The sequence below is a fragment of the Stenella coeruleoalba genome (assembly GCF_951394435.1).
Source record: "Stenella coeruleoalba genome assembly, chromosome: 8".
NCBI classification, from domain to species: Eukaryota; Metazoa; Chordata; class Mammalia; order Artiodactyla; family Delphinidae; genus Stenella; species Stenella coeruleoalba.
Window position 1 is genome coordinate 87,560,996 of NC_137154.1, and position 8,879 is coordinate 87,569,874.

Genomic DNA, 8,879 nt, shown 5'->3' on the forward strand with positions numbered 1-8,879 from the left:
GCTCAGAGAAGTTGTCACCGGCCCAATGCCACCCAGCCAATAAGTGCCTGGACTTGGGTCTGAAAAACACCAAGTGGTGCTTCCTACTCTCCACTGGTGAAAAGTTTGTCACCATTGGTGAAAGACTGTTCAGGAACCTGTGGAATCATCCTCCATTAAACCCCTGCACACACAAAGCTGGGTTCCCAGCTGACTACCAATAGTCAGAGCTCCCCAGACGGGTCGAGCTGTCCACAGGATACAAAGATGCCGAGCACAAGAGCTGCTAGAGTCCCCCACGCTGGGGACTGAGGGGAAGAAGGTGACAAACGGCTACCTCAGTGGGTTTCTTTTGATCAGGAGACAGATTTGCTTTCCAATTGACACCGTCAAATTGTCCCCTCACTGGGGACTCTGCTAAGGCTTGGGCAAACAAGACGAGTTACAACCTGCCTCATGGAATAGATATGCCAGGGGAACAGAACAATTACTGCCTTTCTGAGACACCAATAAAACTAAATTTTTAATAGTTTCGAACTAAACTGAAACTGGCCTGTTGTCAACAAACGTCTGTTCACACAGCCCAAAGCCCTTGCATGCCCTGCACCCCACCCCCAGCAGCTGTCCCAAAGGGACAGAGAGCAGAGAACCCATAGATGTCCAGTGGTTGGCACCAAAATCTCTCTTTCCTGGATGCCATTCTTTTTTTTTTATTCCCCACTTCTATCCTCTGCCTTCTGAATCGGTGATCTTGCAGCTCTAACAAACAGAGAGCGCTTCCTACCTCCCTGTTTCTTGTTCTTTTCTTCACATGCCCCTGAGGTTTTCCCTAAATCTGGCATGGAAAAAGATTCATTTAAAAATGTGAGACAAGAGCTAATATCGCTACTGTGCGTTACGATGAATATCTCCAACCTTAAAATGGTCTTTAAGACCTTTGCAGAAATTTGGGGCAACAGATCACCTGGCACATTACAAAGTCTGTCACAGACCACCCAGTCTCTTACCCACTGCAGCTCACACAACAGCTCGGGAGCCCCGCAGCAGCAGTGGGACAACCTAGAAGGCTTCTCATCAACAGATGCCTGGGAAGCTGGGTAAAATACAGGTGCCTACACCCCAGTGTGAGAAAGCATGATCAGTAAGCCAGCGGTGAGGCCCAGGCCTCTGCATTTTTAATGTACCTAAGTTGATTCTGAAAAACACTTGAAAAACACTGATGTATTCAATGTCTGGATTGTTCCCTTGTAGAACCTAGAAGCACAATAATAATAGCTTACATGGACTAAGCTCTTTCTATGGGCCAGTGACGTGAGCATTATCTCGTTTAATCTTCAAACAAGCACACCCGATAGATACTATTATGGTTCTCATTTTTCTCAATGATAAAACTGCTGCTTTGAGAGGTGAAATGACTTGCCTGAGGTCACACAACCTATAAATCGGGATCACAGTTCTCCAGTTCAGGTTACCTGATGCCACAGTCAGAACTTCCAATAGTCTCAGTGTACTTTTCATGCATTAGACCTGGAGACATAATCTATTTGGAACTTGATCTTTTGCCTTAAAAGTCATATATGTATCTGTACATGTATATCTGTAGCCAGTTCCTCACACCTCAGAGGCATTTAATAAGATTACAAATGGAAATTTAAATGAATGAATCGTTTTGTTATTCAGAACCATTAGAGAGATCAATAGAACAAAATATCAAGTGCTTACTGTGTGCAAGACGGATCACATGCCTTCAAAATCCAGTCAAATGTTTAAAAGAGGGTGTGATTTTAAAAATCTTAAACGGGGAGGATGGGCGTGGACTGATTTTCAAATTCTTGGGAAATTTACATTAGGGGTCAAGCCTTGAAGCCTGAGAGAGATAAGACGAGACAAAGTTGAAAGCAGTAAACCTTTGGAAACTATTACCTCAAGCAATGGGCCAGAGCGGTGACATTTGGCAGCTTGCCTAAGACTGCAGGTGGACATCAGAAAGCAAGGCACAGATAAGGATAACTGGAATGATGGGGCCAGGGCAGGAACGGGGAGGGAGGTGGTGCAGTGCTACTGTTTGATAGAAATTGTTTTTTAAAATCATTATTCATTCCAGAAAGATGAAGGCTACAATGAGTTCGAATCAAAGCCAATGAAAACTCTGACTATAATAGACTAAAATAAACACAGACTTACAATCGTTTCTAAATCCTCAAACCCTCTGTGATGCCTGCACAATGGTGGCAGGGCTGCTCAGGAAAATTAACCCTCACACTGCCTCCCTTCCTCTCACAGCTAAGGGGATGGGGCTGCCCTGCCTAAGAAACAAGATTTGGTCCCGGGTTGGGGGCATCACAAAGCCCGAGTGACTAGATTTTAGTGTGGCAACGGAGGGGGGATTCGGGACTAGGTGGCTCCGTGCTTTCAAAGGCAGGGAAAGTAGACCCATTTCTTCTGCTCCAACAGGCCTCTGGGCAAGATGTAGGAGCTGGAAGATGAACAAATCTGAGTGGACACAGCTCTGCACAGTAATGAAGCTTCAAACTCATTGAGGGCAGGAATCTGCATCCATTTAGAAAACAGTTTCTCTTGCTTAATATAGATAAATAACATGCAGTTGGGTCTTGGAAAATGTGTGTGTGTGTGTGTGTGTGTGAGAGAGAGAGAGAGAGAGAGACAGACAGACAGACAGACAGACAGAGACAGACAGACAGAGAGAGAGAGAGACATTCATTCATTGCCACCTGGATGATCAGCAAGAAAGAAGAGATATTCACTTTTAACCTGTCAGGACTAAACCCTGTCAAAGCTCACACGGGGCTGTCCTATCGAGGCCCACTTCCCTCCCTCCATGTAATTCATAGTTGCATAAGCCAGATTTTGAGAAGAGCTCTGCTGGGGGCTACTCAAGTCCTAGGATTGCTCTGATGACCAGAAGAGATCAATTTGTGGGTAGGTGACACTTTTCCTAAAGGTGGGTAGGGTAACAATTTCACTGTGGTTATGAAAAGAAGGGAGTGTTCTCTGAAAAGACAGTTTGTCAGAGGGCAGAGGATCTAGCATACGAACAGGGGCACATCCTTAATTGGACTCCCCGTGAGAGGTTTAAGTTTGACATGGTTTTCTTACAGACGGTGAGCACAGTGCCATTCAGCATTATGTCTGAATCCTCCCCTTCCCACATTATAATTCTTACTGGTTACCCCCCACTGGCTCAGGAAAGTCTGGTTCCCCATAGGGCTTTGGGTGGAAGTCCAGAGAATAAAGTGAAGAGACTTTAAAGGGAAGCCTGCCCGATTCACCCCTATCTGCTGAGACCCGTGCGGAGTTGGCAGCATCTAATGCAGGGGCTTGTGGCCCAGGGTGAATAAGCAATGACCTGCAGCCAGTGAGTGGTGGCAAGAGTATCACAGGGAAAGCGCATCAATGAGTAGCAGCAATTCCAAGATCCAGCTAGAGGATGACAGTGCTTGGAAATGAAAGAGGCTAACAGACAAGGGGTAACTTTAGGACAAATAAAAGAACGCCTTTACACAGTGGGTAATAAACTTTAAAAAATTACCCCTACAAGTTGAACATTTAAACAGTTTCAGGAAGGGGTTGAGATTAATTTGGCTGATAATATTTCAGGGCTGGAAAGGGACCCAGACATCATCTACTTCAGGAGTCCTCAACCCTGGCTGCGAATTACAATCACCAAGGAGGTTTTAAAAAAACATTGCCATCCAAGCCCCAGACTAATGAATCACAATCTCTGGGGTAGAATTTGGGGATTAGGATTTTTTTAACTCCATATTTTAAAATTACAGGAAGTTGCAAAATTAGTACTTAAAGTCCTATGTACCCTTCACAGAGCTGCCCTCACTGGTGCCTGACATCTTAAATAACTACAGTACAATAGCAAAATCAGGAAGGTGACATTGGTACAATGCTGTTAGCTAGACTACAGATCTTATGCAGTTTTCACCCTTTTCACATGCATGCATTTATGTGTCATAGATGTGTGTGTGTGTCTATGAAATGAGCATTCATATGTTTTAAGAACTTCCCCAGAAGATCCTAATGCAGAGTTAGGGTTGAGAACCAGTGGTTTTGTCCAACCAACCCTCATTCCACAAGTGAGGAAACTGAGTCCAGAGGGGCAAGGTGACTTGTCCAAGCACACGACTCTCTTTCAGGAGGGAAGTTCTTTACTGCACCTAAAGCTGTTACAGGTCAACAATGAGCTACTGAGAAAGAGCTGACAGAGAGGGGGAGCAAGAGGTAGAAGGGACACGTGACTAATTGCTTAGGTCCCCTTAAGGGACAAACAGAAAATCCAACCTCTGGTAGCCCTTCAAACCTCATAAGGTTATTGAAAGACGTTTTTTAAAGTTTCATAAAAAGCATAGGCCCTGGGCTTCCCTGGTGGCACAGTGGTTGAGAGTCCGCCTGCCGATGCAGGGGACACGGGTTCGTGCCCCCGTCCGGGAGGATCCCACATGCCGCAGAGCGGCTGGGCCCGTGAACCATGGCCGCTGAGCCTGCGCGTCCGGAGCCTGTGCTCCGCAACCGGAGAGGCCACAACAGTGAGAGGCCCGTGTACCGCAAAAAAAAAAAGCATAAGCCCTGGCCAACAGAAAACCTCCCCCACCTTGATTATTATTATCAGAGAGTTCTGGCCTGGAGGGATCTCAGGTCTGGCATCATGTGGACATTCTTATATCCTTCGACCTTTTCTCTGTGTGGCTCCTTTTGCTTGCTTCATGTTGCAAAGGGACTGGCAGTGGCTGGGACATATAGTCAGCCTTGTTCAGATGACCTCCTGCCATGCTCTCTCTGGGGATCCGTCTTCCCATCTCCACTGAGGCATTGAGCCAGGTGGTGGAGGCGATCACCTACTCTCTCTGGGGCTCTGTGTCTCCACTGTATGTGCATTTTGGCCTGAGGAAGCCACAGGAATGTCTCCTCCTTCTGTAGCAGCTGCTCCTACACAGACATGTTCCACAGTTTGACGGAACTGCTCTGTCCACCAAACATGGCACAGCCGGGGGAGGGCACGGAAGGTGGCCCCACGCGGGTGAGATGGGTCCAGCCTGAGCACCTCCCCTGCCTGAGTAAATCTCTCTACGGGCCACCCTTTACCTGAGACAGAAAAACACAGCCAGGACATCCATCTAAACTTTAACTGGAGTCTGGCCCCAGGGCAGCACAGTGGGTTGAGGGCTTGCAGAGATGGGTGTGGCAGATGAGAACCCTGGGGCTCCTGTCCCCTGCTCTCCGCCCTCCTGTTTGGCACACGCCAGCTGAAGCCAGTTTGAGCTGGGTCTGAGGGGCCAGGCTTGTCCAAGCAACTTGTTCTCTGCCACAGGCTCAGCAAGCAGAGGTAGACTCAGATTGCAGGACAGTCTCCCTGCGGCTTCTTTCAAGTTCTTCTTCAAGAGTTTTAAGCACTCACTCAACGAGCTTTGTGAATAAGAAAATGAAAAGGCTGAAGTTTTCTCTGTGTTCCCAATGTTTTGCAGGAAGGATCAAAGCTACGATGGGCTTGGCTGCCCTTTCCTAAGGCTTCCTCCTTCTGTGGTGGGAATGGCTGGAGGAGGGCCCCCGCCTCATCCGCTACAGACCTGGCTGATCACCTGGAGGAGGTTACCTGGGGAGGACGAAATGAGCCTCCTGATCTGGGTAGCCAAGCGGAGCCTGAGCCTCTGTGTTCCTTCCCACCCCTGCAATGGAAGAAAGGAGCATTGGCTTCTGTCTGTCTCCTTCCTGCAGCAGGACGAGGGGAGAGGGAATCCAGCTCCCCGGGCACAAAGCAATACAGCCCAGACTTACAGTCTTTCGAGCCAGACAGTCCTGGGTTTGATTCCTGGTTCTACCACTTATTTCCTCTGTGATATTGGACAAGAGCCTTAACCTCTCTGGGCTACAATTTAGTGACCAAAGCACACAAATCAATGGAGTAAAATATACTCATTCAGAAAAACTCTTCAAAGTTGGTTTTGTCCTGGGAACAACTTATGGAGTACTATTTTGTTTTGTTTTGTTTTTTTGCATTGATCAAAAGGAGCTCATACAGTCCAGGGGATGCAATGTACAACATGAGAAATATAGTCAATAACATTGTAATAACTTTGTATGGTGACAGATGGTAACTAGACTTATTGTGGTGATCATTTGTAATGTATAGAAACAGAATCACTATTTGTGCACCTGGGGCTAACAGCGTTCTAGGTCAATTATATTTCAATTAAAATAAAAAGAGCTCAGGAAGTTGGGTCACATTGCATGGCCAGAGCATCCAAGACCTTTCCAAATTCTCTAAGACATTGAGACAAGAGGTCATCATGTCTTGGAGAGTGTGAGAGCATCATCAGTGTTACAGGGGTCTGAGAAGAGTCACATTCCTTCCTTTGGAAAAGACTTCCCTAACTATCTGGTTTTTCTGCTCTCTCTGCACTTTAGGAGAAAATCATGGTTTTGCTGATTTCAGCTGGTCACCCCTGCAGTTAGAGATCCCCAGTTACTTTGTTTCTGCTAGGTCACCTACCTGCCACTATCTCATTTGGTCCCCAAAACCAGCCAATAAGGTAGGTATTGTTATCCCATTTTATAGGTAAGAAAACTAAAATTCAGAAAGGTTGAGTCAAATGCCAAGCCAATAAGTTAAAGGAGCATAATTCAAACCTAAATCTGTCTAATCCCATAGCCTATGACCTCCTTTCCCTAGGAAAGGCCTTAGGTGTTTCTAGAACAGAATTCTCCTGAGGTTCACACTACTGACCCACTCTTCATCCATGGACAAGTCAGCGCTATCCATCAGCAGAATGAGGGCATCTCTGATTAACAACAAAATGCTGAAATGGAAAGCTGTGGGGTAAAACATGGTACAGAACAGAAAAGGAGTTAAGAGAATTTGATCAGATATTATCATGGCCTCTGCAAAGAAACTGCTCCAGTACAACTCTGTTTCAAGTGATGCCATGGAACTATTATTTTTAATGTCCTAAAGAAAAATCAAAAGGCTCCTTTAAGAAGCATCCTTGGGAAGAGCTTGGAGTTTCTGGGCTGTCCCACATTCAAAAGACATTTATTGTGCAACTACCCTATATAAAACACTGCACCAGGCACTCTGCAGGTGGAAAGGTGACGAAGATAGCCCCTGTCGACAAAAACTCACAATACTGTATGAAATTCTCTCCAAAAAAAAAATCAGAAGGGATGCAAATTGAAGTACCACACCAAAAAACTGAGAGAAATAGGAGTAACGGGTATTGACCCCAAGTAGAAGTACTTAATAAGTGGTGGCCATCTTTGTTCTTTTCTCTAATAAGTGCACACAGGTGGCTAAATGCTTTTGTTGAGTGATTTTCAAGGATCTCATCCTGTGGAGTGACCCAGAAAGTCTCTAGGTGTTAGAATGAGAACAGGTGATGTTCAGTGAATGAAGTACTTGAGGTGTGCCCAGGTATTTGGATTCAGGTAAACGTCACTGTTCAACAGAAATGTTTTTAAATGGTTAGTTCTTATGAGCTAGTCATGGTTATCAGTTACATCATGATTGGTTAAATATTTTTTAAATAATAAAAAGTTGTGTCCCTTTAGAAAAATGGGTGGACTGAATTATGAATCAATTAGCTCTGTCTTCTACTCTTGAGAAAAATCCAACTGCTTAGGTAACATAGCCATAGGCCAAGGCTGTGAGCCCAACTCTCTTCATGAGCACATGGGTCACTGGGGGCTCTTGTTAGAGTGGAGACTGGGCTTGGGCAAGTCGGGTGCGTCTGAGAGCCTGCTGCCAGATGAGGCTGACACTGCTGGTAGGCTGGGACCGAACCTATGTGTTTATGGAGTTAATAAACTCATCTATAGGTATTTTCAGTGCCTTGCTCAGCCACACTCTGAGTAGCAAGACCAAGATGCTTATTCACCCGGTGGCAGCTACACGAATTGTAGTAATGGTGTCCAGAAGTAAAGAGTACACATTTTAGGGCTAGTCTAATGGGCCCAAACATATAAACCAGAGGCGAGCAGCATAATCCTCCTGTGATGACTTATTAATCTGAGAGTTCATTATCGACTGGATATCCTCACTTCAGGACCTGAGGGCTTTCCAAACTTGACACTATACTTCCTTTTGGAGGCAGTACAATATAGAAGCTAAGAACATAAACACCAACCAGAGTCACCCCAGGTTTGAATCTCTAGGCACATAAGTTTGTCTAAACTACTTAAACCTTCCTAAGCTTCAGCTTTTTCGTGAGTAAAATAGGCATAAAAATAACACTTGCTTGCCTCCTAGGATTGTTTGCAGACTCAGCAAGAATGTATACGAAGCAGCTAACCAGGTGCCTGGCAGTTAGCCATTTACCTTAAGGTTTCAATTAAACCTTCCACGGAGACTTCCTGATCCCAACTCTCATGCACCTCTGCATTTTGGTCGGTCTCTAGCCATGAAAAGCCAAGATTTCACCCTTAAAGTTGGATAATGATATATGCTTGTCTGCAGTAATATCTTACAAGTAGAATTGAACAAATTCATTTTCTTATTTTGTGTTATTTTTTCAGACAGATTGGGTCAGACACTTACAGCTCAGATATTTTTTGGTTTTTCCAGCCACTAAGGATTCCTGTTGCCAGCAGAGGAATAAAGAAATGCAGAGAACAAGGACCTTTAGACTCTCCTAGTTGCTGTCCAAGACCTTTTCTGCTGCTAAAAAAGAGTCTGTGCAGTGGAGACAAGCAGCTGAGGACTGACACTGGGCTGACGACAGGACATGCCATCCAGGGCAGAGACAAGCCACCACCATCTACTAAATCTGCCCCAACAGAGCCACAGCCCAGGAAAGTAGCCCAGGAGGGCTTGGGGAGGGAAGGCGGCACTCCTGCCTTGGTCTCTGCAGTGGAGTCACAGGCCAGGAAGGACACAGCCT